This window comes from Mytilus californianus, unplaced genomic scaffold (assembly GCF_021869535.1).
Source record: "Mytilus californianus isolate M0D057914Y unplaced genomic scaffold, xbMytCali1.0.p SCAF_8, whole genome shotgun sequence".
Lineage (NCBI taxonomy): Eukaryota > Metazoa > Mollusca > Bivalvia > Mytilida > Mytilidae > Mytilus > Mytilus californianus.
Genome location: NW_026262734.1, coordinates 37,401,765 through 37,419,853, shown reverse-complemented (window position 1 = coordinate 37,419,853; position 18,089 = coordinate 37,401,765). Strand labels below are relative to the sequence as shown.

At 32.4% G+C, this 18,089-nt stretch overlaps 2 protein-coding genes across 9 annotated transcripts in view; both read left to right on the top strand.

Moving 5' to 3' along the window:
- LOC127711418 (uncharacterized) overlaps positions 1–989 on the top strand; it is a 46,194-nt gene extending 45,205 nt beyond the window's left edge. For both annotated transcript variants that reach the window (XM_052217461.1, XM_052217460.1), the window contains one exon: positions 256–989. The gene's annotated coding sequence lies outside the window, so the exon portion shown is untranslated. The remainder of the gene's footprint in view (positions 1–255) is intronic.
- LOC127711413 (transient receptor potential cation channel subfamily M member-like 2) overlaps positions 1–18,089 on the top strand; it is a 550,384-nt gene that overhangs the window by 156,539 nt on the left and 375,756 nt on the right. The gene's annotated exons all lie outside the window — the stretch shown is intronic.

The following is an 18,089-nucleotide window of genomic DNA, read 5'->3' as shown; positions in this document are numbered from 1 at the left end:
AAATAAAACTAACCGTCACGAAACATTCAATAGTGCTGAAATTGGCGTTAAACACCAATCAATCAAACAATCAATCATTACATTGATGCTTAAACGGTGCTTTCAAATTTCATATAAAATTTAGGAAATTTTTATGGAATAACATACAAAAAAATCATTTACCAATTATTTTTGAAGCAACTTCTCTTTGGTATTTTTTATGCAATCATGTCACTTAATCTAGTGCAATGACTAGTTCATTTTTTCTCTTTTCAGCTGGCTTTTTAGTTTCTTGGAAACACGAAAAAGAAATAAGCCATAAGTATTCTAGACAGCATTTGTTTCATTTTTCCACTGAAGGTCAGCTATTAGGAATAATTCCATTCCTTGGTGATAGTCCATTCTCATTTTTCCCAGTCTTTCTGGATGGAGATACCAGCATACAGCAAAAATATCCAGGCTATGGAACAGCAGGGTGGTATGTGTACATGAGGGATGGTCATGGAGGAATATTGTGTGTTAAATTACTGGATTTTCATTAAAAGAACTCATAAACAGTTTTAGTTTGCAGTAAACAAAAACGAAAAGGAATATAATAAATGCAAAACCATATGTAATATATATTGCATTTAAATTGTTAAAGAATCCGTGATATAAGACTTGCATACAGGCAATTTTAACTAAATGCCACAATGACATAGTTGTATGATACATTTGTTTATTATTATATTGACATATTGGTTTATCGGCCGTGCGAGAGTCTCATGGATATGTTAGATCGTTAAACAGCCCCTAGTAAACATTTGTACTTTTCTATATGAATATTATGAACACAGAAATATTAGACTAGAATATTTTGTCAATGATTTGCATAGGATCTAACATTTGCCACACAAAAATACAAAATGCAATACTAGTATATACCCTTACACTATATTGCTAACTTAAATATATTTTTGCTCCAAGTTTTGAATGATACCTTATTAAATAAATAAAAAGTATTTTATTAATTGCTTTCAAATTGGCCAAAAGCAACCATTTATTAAATCATTGTAACCTCATTAAAATTGTTAAGTTTAAGAATACTTGAATGTTTGATAACATTTACAAGACAATAAAAAGTTTTTTTTGTTGTATAACAGAAACTGTTTTCTGTAAATGAATATGAAAAAGTAGCAAAGTAGTGAAGTTGGGTTTTCACGTTAAAACACATCAAACAACTGCCTTTTAAACTGAATACAAATTCTCAGACTTAACCAGATATACATAAATATGTCTCTTTATTTGATTGTCAAAAATTTTAAACACCACAAGTAGATTAGCTTCAAAGTATTTGGCAAAACCTTTCGGAATGTTTTGTTCTCAATGCTCTTCGTACTTCATATGGCCTTTTTTTATTCGAGCGTCACCGATGAGTCTTTATTAAAGACGAAAAGTTTGACTTGCGTATAAAATTATAAGCCTTGTATCTTTGATGAGTTTTGTTTGCAAGAGTCAACTTTTTTTTAAATATTTTAAATGACTTCCTTCTTACATTTGAAAAATATTGTGCATTCTATACTATACAAATATTGCGATAGCCTATAAACACTATTTTTTGAAATATAAGACTTTGCTCCAAATTACACAACATTAACTAACCCAATCAAGAACACCGTTTACAGTCAATTTGTCGTAATATCCTTGTTAATATATGTCAACATTGTTCTAAGATCCTTCAGGGTACCAGATTTTGAAATCATATTGCTGAAGGGCAAGAGACCCAAGCAAAAGTTTCTTATCTGTTTCAGTAGGTACAAGAGTAACGGATTATGGTTCCATTCGAAAATAAGATTATATTGAAGTTATTCATATTGTAATTTATGATCAGATAAAAACTTTATTTCATTGATAGCGTTTGATTTTGCGACTTGTTATGGACTTCCCCTTTTTGAATTTGTCTTGAGTTCCTTATTTTTGTTATACTTTTTTTATATAAGAAATGATCCTCATTAAATAACAAACTAACTACATAAAATATTAAAGCAACTACATACCAAAATGAAGTAACTAAATACTTTAATCAGGTAAGTGGATTACATAATTACAAAACGCATAATATGATAACGAAAATGCATAAAATAAAGAAAAATAATTACATATATTTGTTAGTAATGTCACAGAAAACCACTACCCAACACATTAATGTTCCCTATGTACCTTGATACTGTCTAACTGATTTCATGAAGGAATTATTTCGTTAAAATGTTGTTTTTGTCTTTGTTTAAATGTCTGTATTACGCAGAGGAGTCCGGCTGGTGGTTGGAATGGTCCATTATACTGTCTAAAAAAATTTAGTGATTTGTTTAAATGTTTATGTACTTGTATTATTCAATAGATATTTGTCTGTAAAAGACAGACTAACAATAGTTTCGAGAGATGAGATACATGTATTATATGTCACCTCTACTCTATTGCATACCAAAACTGAACGGACGCGGTATGAAGTTAAAAACAGGTATGGCGGGATACAATCATTGAAACAAATACAACATGTGAAGCCAGAAAAAAAACCTAAGTGGACAACAGTTGGAAAACCGATAATTTGTTTGGATTTTATCACAAGAATCGGAATATTTATGATTACAGAAGAAAAACATTGTAAATATGATATGTTTAAACTGAAATCTTTTATGTATTGGACTTTTAATTTTCGCTCATTATTTACGATAATGACCTGTAACCAAAATTAAATGTACAATTACAACTAGGGAAGTAATTCAATATTAAATGGAGCTAAAGTGTTAAATCGTTTAAAGCTTTGTATAGGGCAATATTAAATTGTACACCACTATAAGTACGTGTTTGTTACCTTTTGTGAAATTACGAATCAGGAAGTTATCCCTTTAAAATGTTGTTCCTAGGGTCAGTACTTCATTCTTTTCTTTTAATGAACAATAACATGGCATATCTAGGTTGCACTTTGTAAATACAACTGTTTCTCAAACCACGCCTCTTTTGGGGAGATGTATAATATTCATAGATATGTTAATTTGTTAACGTACTGGTTCCCATTTATGATCTCTGTGTTTCATCTCATAGAGACATCACTTGGTAATGTAACCAGTATAGAAAGACATGGTAGCACCTAAATTTTAATTCTTAGGAGGTCCAAATATGGAGGTAAGGGTAGTATACAATTTTAGTACAATTTTAAACTCTTAGAAGTTCAGGGCATATAAATGTTGAAAATATGCCGCACAGCCCTATATTTTGACCTTTGAATAAAATAGTAGTGCATATAAACTTTCTGTTCTGGGATATTATTTTTCACGAAACTTCATAGTAAAAGTGTCACAGTTTCAGCCGCAAAGGAAGTTCCTATGGGAAATTGCATTGTCTATATTTACAGAATTGCAACCTATATAGGGTTAAAAAATAGAACATACAGATTTTCACAAAATCTGGTTTATCTCAGAGATTTAAAAGAATTTAACTGAAATATGAAGTTTTATAAATATTTCATGAAGATTGAGAAAATCCTGAGCCTTAACTATGATGACTCAGCATAAATTCACAGTTTACAGTATGCATGGTTTACTTAAAGCCCTGAATTCAAAATAAATTCATAATATATGCCTATTTGTAATTTAAAAAGTTTAGAAGTGCTTATATTTACTCTTCGCAGTCATTGCAACTCATTGATCCTTCCTAAATATTTTTGTTGGGGTGTTTTTGTCCTGTCGATAACCCAAAAGTAAGCCGTAACACCTAAATGTGCTTTTTTGTGACCGCGGCATTAAAAAGTACAAGCTAGAATTACAAAAAGACCTCAATAAAACTTACAATAGTGTGTTCTATCCTAAATATATACTAAATATTCCACATTGCTAGAAACAGGGAAAATATTTAGAAAATGTGAGGCCCCAGGGACAAAAAACAGAAAAAAATGCCTACCCCTGGGTCATAAAACAGATAATTTAACTTTTAAATGCTATGATTTTATTATTTTCAAGGTCTTTTGTAAAGAAAACAATAACTGTGCTGGGAAGTTATGCAAAAGTAAGATGTAAGCAGTCATTTCTATCAAACTTTTAGTGGATTTATGCACCAGACTGATATCTTCTTAAATACAACTTTTGCAAATATGGCTTTGTTTAGACACTTCTAGTTCATATATTAACTAACTTATGTTAGATATATGGTTAGGGATGATACTGTTGAGACCAGAATTCTTAACTGACCATTTGAGACAGAAATTATGAACTTTCACTGACACAAAGGCATTCAGTAAGATGTGGACTGGAGACACAGGCAGGATTGGATACTTTGTATAATCTTGAAAGTTGGAATGATTAACTACTAAACAATACACTTATAGTATTACAAAATGCTTTCAATTTGTTATCAGAATAGTTTCAAACATGTTTTAGACAGTTCATGTCAGAAAACATGCACATAGGGTAAGCTGGCATTAATTAAAGTCTTGTTTTCAAATTCTTTAAAATATTGAAACAGGGGTAGGGGTATAAAATATACTGTAAAAGGAAACTTAGAGTATATGCAGTGATTTCTTTAAGGCTATAATTCTGATAAATAAGTATTGTTGTGAGAAAAAGTGTTTTTAGAGAGTTTTCTATTTGAATAAATGTTTGTATAGGTTGCACTTTGTAAATACAACTGTTTCTCAAACCACGCCTCTTTTGGGGAGATATATAATATTCATAGATATGTTAATTTGTTAACGTACTGGTTCCCATTTATGATCTCTGTGTTTCATCTCATAGAGACATCACTTAGTAATGTAACCAGCATAGAAAAACATGGTAGCACCTAAATTTTAATTCTTAGGAGGTCCAAATATGGAGGTAAGGGTAGTATACAATTTTAGTACAAGTTTAAACTCTTAGAAGTTCAGGGCATATAAATGTTGAAAATATGCCGCACAGCCCTATATTTTGACCTTTGAATAAAATAGTAGTGCATATAAACTTTCTGTTCTGGGATATTATTTTTCACGAAACTTCATAGTAAAAGTGTCACAGTTTCAGCCGCAAAGGGAGTTTCTATGGGAAATTGCATTGTCTATATTTACAGAATTGCAGCCTCTATGAGCCTTTACAAAATGCGAGTACTCAAAAGTCGGTACTTTGCGTATCAGTTTGGTCTTTTTATTAGTTGGTTTTAAAATTATGCTGCGCTTAGTACCGATCTGACGGGTAAAACGTTGTCAAGTACATGTTACTAAAAGTTTATAGTTTCTTCAAATACTAATGTCATACGACTTCAAATACTATAGATTATAATATGCCAAATTGTATGCAAACTTATATGTGACTTCTCACTGATATTAGATTGATTCTACATATTTGCCTATTCCTATTTCAAAGTATAAAAGGAGTATTAGCTACAATTAACACTAACAAATAAAATATATTGGTGTTTTTTCAAACATTTATTAAAGCTGAATTGTGACATAATTTTTCTTTTTAACTGTCAGTTTGGTACAATTTTGTCGCTGATATATTACAAATGTGTTATTGGCTTGCAAGTCAATTATGCAATCTCATTTGAATCCGTATTCATGCTACCTTCAATGAAATCCCTAGCTGGGTCACGTCATTAAAATGATTAAAATGTCAGCATGGAAACATGAAACAATGGAGCCTTCGGGAAGAACCATTTCGTTGACTAATTCTACACAAAACAAAATCAATCTTATAGGTAAAACGAGGAATTACATATGTTTTTAAATCAATGACATGAAATCAAACAGACCTAGGACAATCGTTAGTATACGATTCCACGTAGTAGTATTTTGAATCGGTTTTGATATTGATATTTATGTTTACATCAGGTCATATGACCATTCGCCATTGTTCGGATATCATCTCTAAGGTTTATTAGATGGCGGCTAGTCTAAGATACACACAAAAGGCTAATAGATTATTACGAGCCCGTGCATTGCAAACTGTTTCGCCAGGACTTTTTGTAATTTGAATAAATGTTTTGGTATATTATAAATCAAATTTGACAATTTGAGTCAAAGCGGTAAATTCAAATTTGACAGTTCGTGCGATTTCAGCTTTATCCTTTAAATTAATCTTACTAGTTTGTGTTGTCAATATGATATATCATAACTTTCCTGTATATGGGGAATCAAATCGATGCGTGAACATTTTTGAATTTTCAGGGCCGTTGAAGAGCCTTTGTGAACGTATTACGGTTGTCTTAGTCACTGTACTTGCGAAACACGATTTAAATACTTTGTTGTGTTGATATATCTGATACATGAAATGCAGCAATAGTTTAGGTGACTTGTTATCTCAATCATTGAGCCAAGGTTGTAATTTTCCTTCATTTTCTTAATCTATCATTTTTTTAACCAATGTTTATTTTTTTTTACGGCAACTGCGTTAATTACGTAGTCAAAATACATTTACGGTATAAACATTGAATTTATACAGCCACTGATTAATAGTCGCTGAATGTTTACGTCGTTGGCTGCAAAAAAGACGACTTTTGGTTTTACTAAAATGTTTATTTGGCCACAATATCAATTATATTTGTACTCGGATAGAACTATCGGCAAATCCTTGCTGTCTATCTGTTTCTATGCATTGTACAAATAAACTGTGGGAAAATATATACTTATTCTATATTTATTGTTGCCCCGTCCTTAGTTTTTTTATGAAGTGTTTTGTTAAATTGCTCATCTTTTCGTTGCTTTTTGTTTTTTGCCATTATGTTGTCAGTTCTGTTCCACTTGCGATTTTGGAATGTTACCTTTGTATCCTCTGCAACTTATTTGTTAATGTCTTTAATAGTCGAATCATAATAAACTCCAGAATTTTGGACATATTGAAATTTGTTTCACTCATGACATTTCACATAGACAAACAAAAAGATCTAGGTTCATCACATTTATATCATTATTCTAATCTTTCAATGCTTTATTTCAAGATTTTTTTTTTTAAATAATAAAAAAAAATTTCTGATAAATGTTTAAATCAAACATTAAAAATGATATATTTGTAATGCTGATAATTAACTGCCAATTAGTCTTTTTAGGAGGGGAATGTATTTTGTTGCGACAATCGATTGTTTTCAAAAAATTACAGAATACAGACTTTTAAAGCTAAATGTAAAACTAAATGTAAAGCTAAATGTAATATGAAATTCCCCTTCCAAATCTAATTTGAAATGGAAGCAAAACATTTATTTCTACTTTCCTTCGGTCGGCAATTTATATTCAAACAATTCATTTTGACCCCGAACAACCAAAGTCGAATGGTCTGTGGCTAAAGATATATTATAATTAAAACGTCTAATGAAACAAATATTTTAGCACGATTCTATAAAACGTCTATGTATAATGGTTTTACTGTATTATGTCATTCATTTGAATTTGGTACAAGTTTGATATTAAACTATTTCATTGGAATATTATCATCATTTTTTCGCTTACGACCGTCTGACAATGTTATACATAGTTTTTCATAGAAAATTTCCTCAGAGTTATACGGAGCTTCGGGATCAGTTGGCCACACAATACAGACAATCTTATACCAAATTTCTTTCAAGGCCTTTGGAAGTTTGTCTTTTTTAATGTCATCCTTCAGTATAACAATGACCATTGATTCACGACCTTCTCTGAAAGCATGCATTCTTGTCATTTCTATTTCATACGTTCCCCAGCTACTTTCCAGGAAATTCTCAGTGATAACAAATACAATTTTTCTGCTTGAATTGATTGCTTCCACGATGCACTCGGCAATAGGCATTCCACCTTTGAAATCCTTGTGATGCAACAGAGGCTAAAGCCTTTGGACTGCAAATTGTCATAAAGAATTTTAACCCATGATATGTCTTTATGACTGTATGAAATAAACGCATCACGGTTAAAATCTTCAGAAAGAGGCTGGTAATGTCTCAGTTTCATCTTGACTCTCAGAAAGAAATACTCAAAAGCAAATCGGTAGCGATAGTAAACTATTCCAAAGATTAAAGCCAAAATAGTGAAAGAAGTAATGCTACTTGCCAATGTTATCCATAGTTTCGTTTGACAACTGATTTCATAAGTTTTAAGATTTCGCAAGAAATGAGACAAAATTGCAAGAGTCCCGTTTTGGAGGACACATTCAATGTCATCAACATCACTTATGATACCAGAATGGTGCATCCATTTTAGAAAACGCAATGTATTACAGGAACATTCAATTGGATTTCCACGAAGAAATACACTTGAAGGTTTTATAATGTTAAGTTTGGCGATATTGTCATCGCTAAAACACGAAAATCTATTGTATTTCAGACTGATAAGTTGAATTGTATTTGGTTTTGACGGAAAGTTTGGTAGCGATTGCAAGTTGTTTCTGTCCAATACGATAGAAATTTTTTGTTTAAAAGGATGATTAAATAAGTCATCAGGGAGTGAATTTATGCCATTTTTCATCAGGTCAATATGTTGTAGATCTAAATTCATCTTTAGAAATTCTGAGGCATCTGTAAGTGTATTCAACCCGATTCCAAGATTAGCATCTTGTGCAATGAGGGTAATCAGTTTTGGAAAATGTGACAGAAGATGGTCACTCAATACTTTGCAGTTAAATCCTGACATATCCAAATACTCTAAATTTTCAATGCCAAAAATCGTACCTTCACAGTCGCTGAATGTAATGTTAGCCAAATTTAAAATTTTTAAATTTGACCCATTGTACGCAGTCATATTTGAAATTCTCCTCTGAGTGTATGTCTTTACTGGCGAATGGAAGTCCAATTGTTCTAAAGTTTTTGGAAAACAAAAGGAGTAAGATACATCATTGTGAATAGTTCGTTTTTCTCTCCGGTCTTTGACTGTCACATGTGGCATTCTGATGACTTTCAGATGTTTAAACCAACAAAATGCAAATAGATATCCATCTTTCCTGTCGAACATTATGTTATCGGACATATTCAATTCTTCTAAGCAATTGTCTTTAATTCCATACAATAAAAAAGGTCTGGACCTTATATTAAGTATACTATCACTCACCAAATTTAATTTTTTTAGACATATTTGTTCAAGTACAGAAAAGTGAGAATGGCCCAAGACAAACCCGTTTCTAAGTGGATTGCCAGTAATGCTTATTTCTGTCATATTTCTACCTCTGAAAGGCTTCAAAGAATTAAAAATACTGCTGATGACGTTATCTGTAGCATCCGGTTCTACAATATATATCCTTAGCGTCTTTAAATTTGGAAAAGAAATGAGTGCATTTGGAGTTAAGGACATCACCGAAGCAAGAAATAATATATCTATTTGAAGACATTTTAAGTTTTGAAAAGAATTTTCTGAATATTTTTGTGCAGGCTCAGCATAAATTTGAAGTTCCTGTAATTTTGATAAATTACAAAGGCATTTATCTATTTGGTGTCGTCCACGAAGATCAATTTCTAGCTTAACCAATGACCTTACACGAGATAATTCAGACTGCAAAAATGTATATTCATCGTGGAAATAGTTATAGTTTATTGCTAAATCTTGAAGCGAGATCAAATCTTGAAATATTTTCTCATAAAGAGAATGTGACGTTAATCTGTTATTTCTAAGGTTGAGATATATGAGTTCGTCGAGTCCCTCGAATGTTCCCTGTTCAATCATCCTCAGCAAATTATCAGACAGATCTAAGCGTTTTAGTTTTCTTGATTTCTGGAAAGACCATGCGGGAACTATCTCTAAACGATTTCTTTGAAGATTTAGATCTGTTATCGAATTTTGCAAAAAATCAGGCATTGTTGTTATATTTTACCTGGAACAATCTATCACGTTGCCGGTCTGATCATGTATGTTACAATGTTTGGCCTTAATAAATCCTGTGTAAAAAAATATAATTCAAATACCATACAAATGAAAAATACATTATAGGTTTTTATCATTTATATATTAAACAGATATGTTGTTCGAGGATGTATTTTATTAAAGTTATAAAAATGAATTAATAATTTAACTACATGTGGAAAATTTCTTTGCATGAAAAATAAAATTGAACAAAGGAATGTTGGCTATTCATCTCGTTCTTGCATTTTAAATTTGTTAAACGTGTACTAATTAATGAAATTTTCAAAGTCAAAATAGTTAAGAAAGTATGAATTCGCCTTTGACAGATTTTGGAACAATGCATGTAAAAACACTGGCTTTTGTCCTGTTTCAAATCTGTCTCCTGATAAACTGATAAAGCTAAGGAAGAAATGATCGCGTTACAAAGGTAAAGCTAAGATTAGATGGATTTGGCTATCATTTTTGGTCCCTTGTGGTCATATAGCTCTTTTTGTGTATCGGTACTTATTCCTTATGAAAGTTAGTCCAGAAAAGTGAATAGAATGTATTAAGGTGGCTCACCCCAATTAAGACCCCCGGTAGAATTTTTTTATTTTCACATATTTTTATGCTGAATCCAAAATTGCAAAGAAAAAAGGGGGTCACCGGGCTCGTTTTTTTCTCAAAAGGCAGCGAAATGTGCGATTTTGACCCTATTTTCAAACATTTCCAGCCTGTCAACAACAAGGGCTACATCAATTTCAAAGACTTATAGAACTAAGTCAGTATGATTACTATGTGAAAAAAAAACATTAAAATTCTAAATGTAAACGTTTCCCTTGGTTGTTTTAGGCTTAAAATTCCTTTTATATATAGATTTATGTTCAAATTTTGCCATATTCTAATTTCAGTTTAAGGCTAAAAATATTGGTTAATCGATATTTCGTAAAATTTCCACGGTAGATTTTTTTTTGTCAAAGCTATGAATTTTCGACTTTCGCGCATTTTAAGGTAAAATAAAATGGGGGTCACCAGACTTTTAAAAAAGTTGCGGGCTTTTGTTTTACCCCTCTACCCCATAAGGTCTGAAATATGCACTCCATCAATTACTTTGTTGTGAATTCTTTATTGATCGCTTTAATAAAATAATGTGTGAAATTCTATTAATGGACGGTATTTGAATATAAATTTATTTAATGTATGATTGTTAATAATGACAAAGCGAAATTTTGATTATTTTGGTGAAATACGGTAATTTTGTCAGGCGCCAGTTGTTTCCTTTAATTTGGCGCCAAAATCGGACAACAGAAATTTCAGGGTCACCATTGTCGTGCAGCATACACTTTTGATAAATACGACCATGTACCTGAATAACAGACATAGTGGCGAATATACAAAGTTGAAGGTAGGGTAATTGCATATTAAAACATAGATTTTGATATTTAAGACAGTCAAATGTTATCAGTATCACGAAAAATACAAATAGGGGGGTTGTCTCAAAATACTCGCTGTTCATTGATCTTCATTTGACCTTAAACCGACAAATTGTGAACATGTAACCTGGTGGTAAAAAATCGGGGTCAAAAAGTATGATTGTTGAATTTGTTGACAAGAATATAAATGACCTAATGTAAATTAGAACCCCTACAGTATAAGGCAATATATGTTATTGGTCGATAGGTCATGATCATAATTTGTTAACAGTTACCCCTCCCCTAGTCCAAATAATTATGACGCCTTACGCAGCATAAAAAATGAAATAAAATAGCCTTACAAGACGTCATAATTATTTGGACTACCCCTCCCCCTTCTTTTGGAATTTAAACATCATCAGGTCCTAGACCTGTCCAAGCATAGGACTCAACTAAATTACCGAATAAAACACACATTTCCAAACTCACAATTCCATATATAATTGGCTCAGTATATGAAATACTAAAATTGAGAATCTTATATCCCATATCCCAAACAGGGCAATGCAGGGTGTTGTTCCCATTTGGGTGACTGGTCCTGTCCTGTTTACAGTAAAAACTTATCAAAAGCACACACTTACATGTATATACATATGCATATGTACATGATGTGCACCTTAATAAAACATTAAACTTTAAGGTCTTATTTTTGCATTGTAACATTATTCATTTGTTATTTGAGTAGCATGATAAGCACTTTATTAGCAAGAGGCTTGGTTATGTTCAGAGACAAAAAAAATGTGTTTCAAAAGAGGGACGAAAGATACCAGAGGGACAGTCAAACTCATAGATCGAAAACAAACTGACAACGCCATGGCCAAAAATAAAAAGACAAACAGACAAATAATAGTACAGATGACACAATATAGAAAACTAAAGACTAAGCAACACGAACCCCACCAAAAACTGGTGGTGATCTCAGGTGCTCCGGAAGTGTAAGCAGATCCTGCTCCACATGTGGCACCTTTATTTAAAAGTTCAGAATTTTGTTGAAGTAAAATTTGTTTTATTTTATTTTTTACTTTTTTGCAACAATACAAATATTTTTCACAGTTTCCATTCTAAAACAACCTCTTTAAAGATTATTTGAAAGAAAAAACATTACTAAATAATGCCTCCTTTTAAAAGATAAATGGTCAAGCCAAATAAAAAAAAATGTAGTTCCTGTTACATCAAAATAAAATAGGGTACATTGAACATTGAAAGTTGGATTCTTTTTAAATGTACATTACAACATTGAAGTAACCTCAACATTGGTTGATGAGGAGTACAAAGTGGGTCTCATTGGGGCATAACCAATGTTGAGGTTAATCTGGTATTGGCTGTTTTTTTGTAAGGATGACACGTGAGAGTCAAATTATTTTTGTAGAAAACGAGAAACGAAGTCAGGCGGGAAACCTGAAATTAAAAGCGCTATTATTACAATGATAAAGGGGATCTGGGATGTGACCCCCTACAAATATAGATTAAGAATTTGACAGAGAAATTACTTGTCCCTGGCAGCCAAACAGCCTGGCCTCAGAAGTATGTATTCTGAAACATCTGTTCTGGACATGTTTAGAGGTGTTTGATAAAAGAAAACCACTTTAATATACGTTTAATTCTATTCTGTTGGCTCATTATTGAATGAATGAACACCACACATTCTTCATATTTCTCTCGCCTTGATGGAGTCAAAAGCAAACATAGATACAAAATGTATGCTGTTTACGGGGGCGGCTCAACAATGTTTGTGATTAGATCAGTTTATGGGGCTAGTGGTAGGTCAGTGATATTTGGTATGCTATTTCATTAGCATTGACACATCTCATTTCCATGGAGATTGTTTGGCCCACCCAATAAGCCATGGTCTATTGACTTTGAAACTTTTGCTTAGTTTACATGTGTTAGTCTGTTATTCTAGGTCAGTTTATGGGAAACCATTAGTGGTAGGTTAATGATATTTGGTATGCATATGTACACAAAATGTATAAGCATTGGCACATCTCATTTCCATCATGGAGATTGTTTGACCCTGTACCTTCAGTAATGGTTCATTCATGATTTTCAATATCTTTTTTATAAATTGCAAATTAAAGAGTATAATTGCTATTTTAATTTTAAGATTTGTATTTAACCATCATAGTAACAAAAAGGCGAGACATATCTCTGTGTGAACACTTAATTTTCAAAGATGAATTACATTATGCAGTTAAATATCAATCATGGTTAATTTTTCTGACAGAATTACTCTGAAATTTAATTTTAGGCTTGAAATAGTGAATACTGGTTCATATGAGACATGTAAGAGAAAGAAGTGATTTGTTCTGGAATGTTCAACTTTACTTGGGAACTATTTGCAAAGTACTGACAGAATTCACACGAGAAGCCAAGATCAACTGGACGTCCATTGGGAACTATAATATGTAAAGTGCTGTAACTTAAGAATCCACAATGTAAACCAAGATCAACAATGCTTAGAACTATATGTATAATCATGCAAAGTACAGTCAGAATCCTCAAGAGAACCAAAGATCAACTGTACTTGGTGACTTTTTACAATGTGCTGTCAGAATCCACATTAGAAGCCAAGATCAACTACATGTACTTGGGAACTATATGCAAATTGCTGACCAAATCCACATAAAAATCTAAGATAAAAAGGACAAGTTTACCTACATGCCCCATTGATGAACACAGAATATTGGGTCATTTACAGAACACTGAAGAAGAATTAAAAAAAATATACTGATATAAAAATAGTGTAAATATGGATCTAATCAGTTAATAATTATACATGTATACATGTCAATTTTGGAATACACACAGTAAATTATTGTTTAATATCTTTGATCTCATAAACATTTGAAGGAAAAAATAAAAATGTTGCAAAAAATGAATATTTTTTAGAGCTGTCTGTTTTAATTTATTTTTTGCTGCCTGCCTGTAGTGAATTTTGCTGCAAACATGATACATGACATGCATAAAACTACAATCTACATGCCTTTGTCTTACAAAATTAAGCTTATTGGATTTATATATTTTGAAAATCATAATATCAGGTGGCAGTTGTGGTAAATGTACGTGCCTTTCCTTCATCTTTTATCTCATCCACCACTTTACCCAAATGGCCATTTGAAATATTTTACATCATTTGGCATTTGTTGTCCATCTATATGCTGATCAGTTGCGATTTCATAAGTTTTTTCTAGATAAAAGGAGATTTGGAATATTGTTCAATGATACAGACCGATAATTTCGTTACTTTGCAGCAGGTTGGTCAAACCTGGGACTTGTATACTAACTATATAGTATATAACATGTATATTATATATATCATGCCCCAGGACAAACCAGTGTTCACACATTCATTATGAAAATTGTCATTCAAATCATTTGGCCGCAAAGACATACTCCTCTCATTTTTCAAATCAAGAACTTATGTTATTTGTTTCCCGTTTTAAAGACATGTAAAAAAAGACAGAAGAAATTAAAGTTTGCCTATTATCACCGAGTAATTTAACGTGTGTACTGGACGGAGCTTTGAAATTACAATCCCAATTTCTCCTAACCAAGTAAGTAGTTCATATTTGTTAATCTATAAAGCCTTTAGCTAGTAGTCTTTGTAACTGTCCGGTAGATTGCTGGGGTCCTAATGTTAACCCCCGACTCGGTCAATCCAAATATTTAGCGCTTCTTCGCAAAGCATGCCACATTGAGGGTTAACAGCATAGACCGAATAAATATATAAGGTCTGAATAATAGGTCCAGGTCACTATTAACCAAATTTCATCTATGGCCAAAGGTGGAAACAGTAATTTATTGAAGTATTAAAAAAACAAAGGATATAGGGTATCCATCAATGACTCAAAATCAGTGCATGCACAGCAAAATAACACACAAAAAGCAATCTCAAAGTCACAATGAGGCCTTCAACACGGAGCAAAAAAACTCTCACCTCACTGCAAGTTTAAGACGGAAGTGTCAAATCTTTCTCTTTAAAACAAATCAATTTAGTAAAATTTGTTAGCGGTATAAAAATAAGAAGATTAGGTATAATTACCAATGAGACAATTCTCCACAAGAGACCAAATGACACAGAAATTAACAACTATAGGTCACCGTACGGCCTTCAACAATGAACAAAACCCATACCGCATAGTCAGCTATAAAAGGCCCCGAAATGACAAATGTAAAACAATTCAAACGAGAAAACCAACGGCCTAATTTATGTACAAAATAATGAACGAAAAACAAATATGATACACAGAAACAAACGACAACCACTGAATTACAGGCTCCCGACTTGGGACAGGCACATACCGAATGTGGCGGGGTTAAACATGTTAGCGGGCGCCTAAAGCCCCCTAACCTTGGACAGGTATCTATAACACATTCTTATTCAATTTTTTAACGTGTTTACGCTGATATTTTCTTTTTTTTCATACGAACTCGGTTGGCACATTGATAGTTAAAACAGAAAATAGAAAATGAAAAAAATACCTAATACCAAAATAAGTAAAAAGAAAATATCAGATTAGAAAACATTACCCTGAGGTAAACTGTTATAGGACAAGAGTTCCGGAAAACGTCGAATTATGTTATGAAAGAGGTTGCTAGATATCCTCTTTTCGCTAACAAATACAATAAAAAAAACCTTCCAAGTTAGAAGACGGTGGTTGTTTAAAAGTGTTTTTTCGTTCCCATGATTTGATAAAGAATGTAAATTAAATGTATAATGTGTACAATTAAATGTTGGATGTGACGACTGCTAAGTGTATTCTTTACCTGAAAATTGTTATATTCAAAACTGTTTTTGTTTAATCAAAAATATTTATCTATTACCACAAATTTTGTAGTGGAAAATATTTTATTTACTATTCTAATATGAGGGGCTTCTTTCGCTTTGTAAACAACAGCGTGATAAAATTCTCGATATATCTATACTTAGCGCAGACTCAGAGATAACATATTGATGGCTGTTACTATTTACCTCCCACGTAAATCCACATGTATCGTAACATATGTGCAAACACTATGTCGATTTCGTTGTGTTCAAATTAAAATTTAAAAATAAACTACAAAACCGTTATTCCTATTCTAATGCATGATAAAAAGAATTAATGCACAAGAACTTTTAAAATGTTTAAAATCAAAATCAAAATAAAATTCCGCGGAATTTCGTGAATGATTTTGGCGCATTAACGTCATGACATAAGATGACGTCATACGAATGAAAACTCTCAATTTGAAGGTTTTCCGTTACGTGTACGCCCTAAGTTCGAATAATATCGCATTGAAATGGAGTTTTGAGGTAGTTGTTGTTTCATTTTCTATTCTTTTGCATAATTTGCACATTTGTGGATTTCAGCAAATGAACATGGCGGCTCACTCCTTACTTACGACATGTCAGCTGTGAATTTGACAGTAAATAGTAGCCAACGAAAAAAAAATGTTTGGGTTAAGAATTATAAGGATTGAACACATTTTTTCTACTGATATTTAAGAAATAGTTCAAGCAAGACTTAGATTTATTTGAAATTTTTAGCTTTTGTCTTACAGGGGGTAAATAAGAATAGCCATACTCACGGCAATCTCACCTTCGCTTCAGTTTTTAAATTAGCGTATTTGTCCTATTAGAATCGAAATAATTCATGGAAGCCATAGATTTTTTTAGGACATTTACACATGGCCTGGGCCGTGATATTCGTTAATTTTATCCCTCGCTAACGCTCAGAATAAAATTCGAATATCACGGCCAAGGCCATGTGTAAATGTCCAACAAATCTATGGCTTCCATGAATTATTTCTTAAGTACTTCGGAATAATTTCCTGGCCATAACTTAAAGATGAAGATATTTCAAGTTAAAAAAGATTTATGACAGTGACAAAATATAATAATACGCAAATCTCATAGCGTGCAGATGAACCTATCGATGCCTTTTAAAGCATACTATATGGATTTTACTCGTTGTTGAAGGCCGTACGGTGACATGCAGATCCTTTGTTTACGCCAAATTACAGTTAAACGTTGCGTCATTGGCATTCGTATACACCATTTCAATATTTCAATATTATTTTTTTGTATGCACGACACTATACTTATATTTCTGTCATTTTAAAATTTTATGTAAAAAAGTAACAAACCAATCTGTATTTCTGACCGCATTAATTTTTTGTAAAAAGTTTTGCATCGCTTGTTGCCATCGAGAAAGGGTGCTCTCAGACACGCCCGCGTTCTGATGTCGTCAAAATTGTATTTTGAGAAGACCCCAAAAAGCGATCGTTACCAAAATGAAGAGCACGCGCTCGTTGTTAAAAACATGCATTGAAAACTGCGCACTATTTAAGGGCCGAGTCACCTTAAATGATATTTGATTTATTGTTACTTTGTTCCTTTACTTTATTACAGCTATGAATGAAAACACGTTCTTTTAATTTTCTAAGGTTTTATATTGTTTTCTGTCATGCACGAGAACTGCCTCAGTAGTCTCGTGGTAACGTGTTTCCCTCGAGTGCGGGAGGTGTGGGTTCGAACCCCAACCGGTTCAAATCAAAGACTTTAAAACTGGTATTTGCTGCTTCTCCGATAAGCAAGCTGCATTAAGGAGTAAGAGCAAAGACTGGTCGGCTCGGAGTCAGAATAATGCGTTCAGGTAAGATGACGTATCTTCCTGCGGATAGTTACCTTGTAAATCTGCACGTTAAAAATCCGGCTCGGCGTGTCGGTCTAGTACAAACTAGGTGTGATATTCATATAACATTAACATGTTCTCGTCCTGAATATTCATATTATTTTGCCGCTTGACGTTAAGTAACCATCCATCATCATTAAACTCAATTTATCAATAAACAGTTCTTCCTGTGTTTCGAATTATATA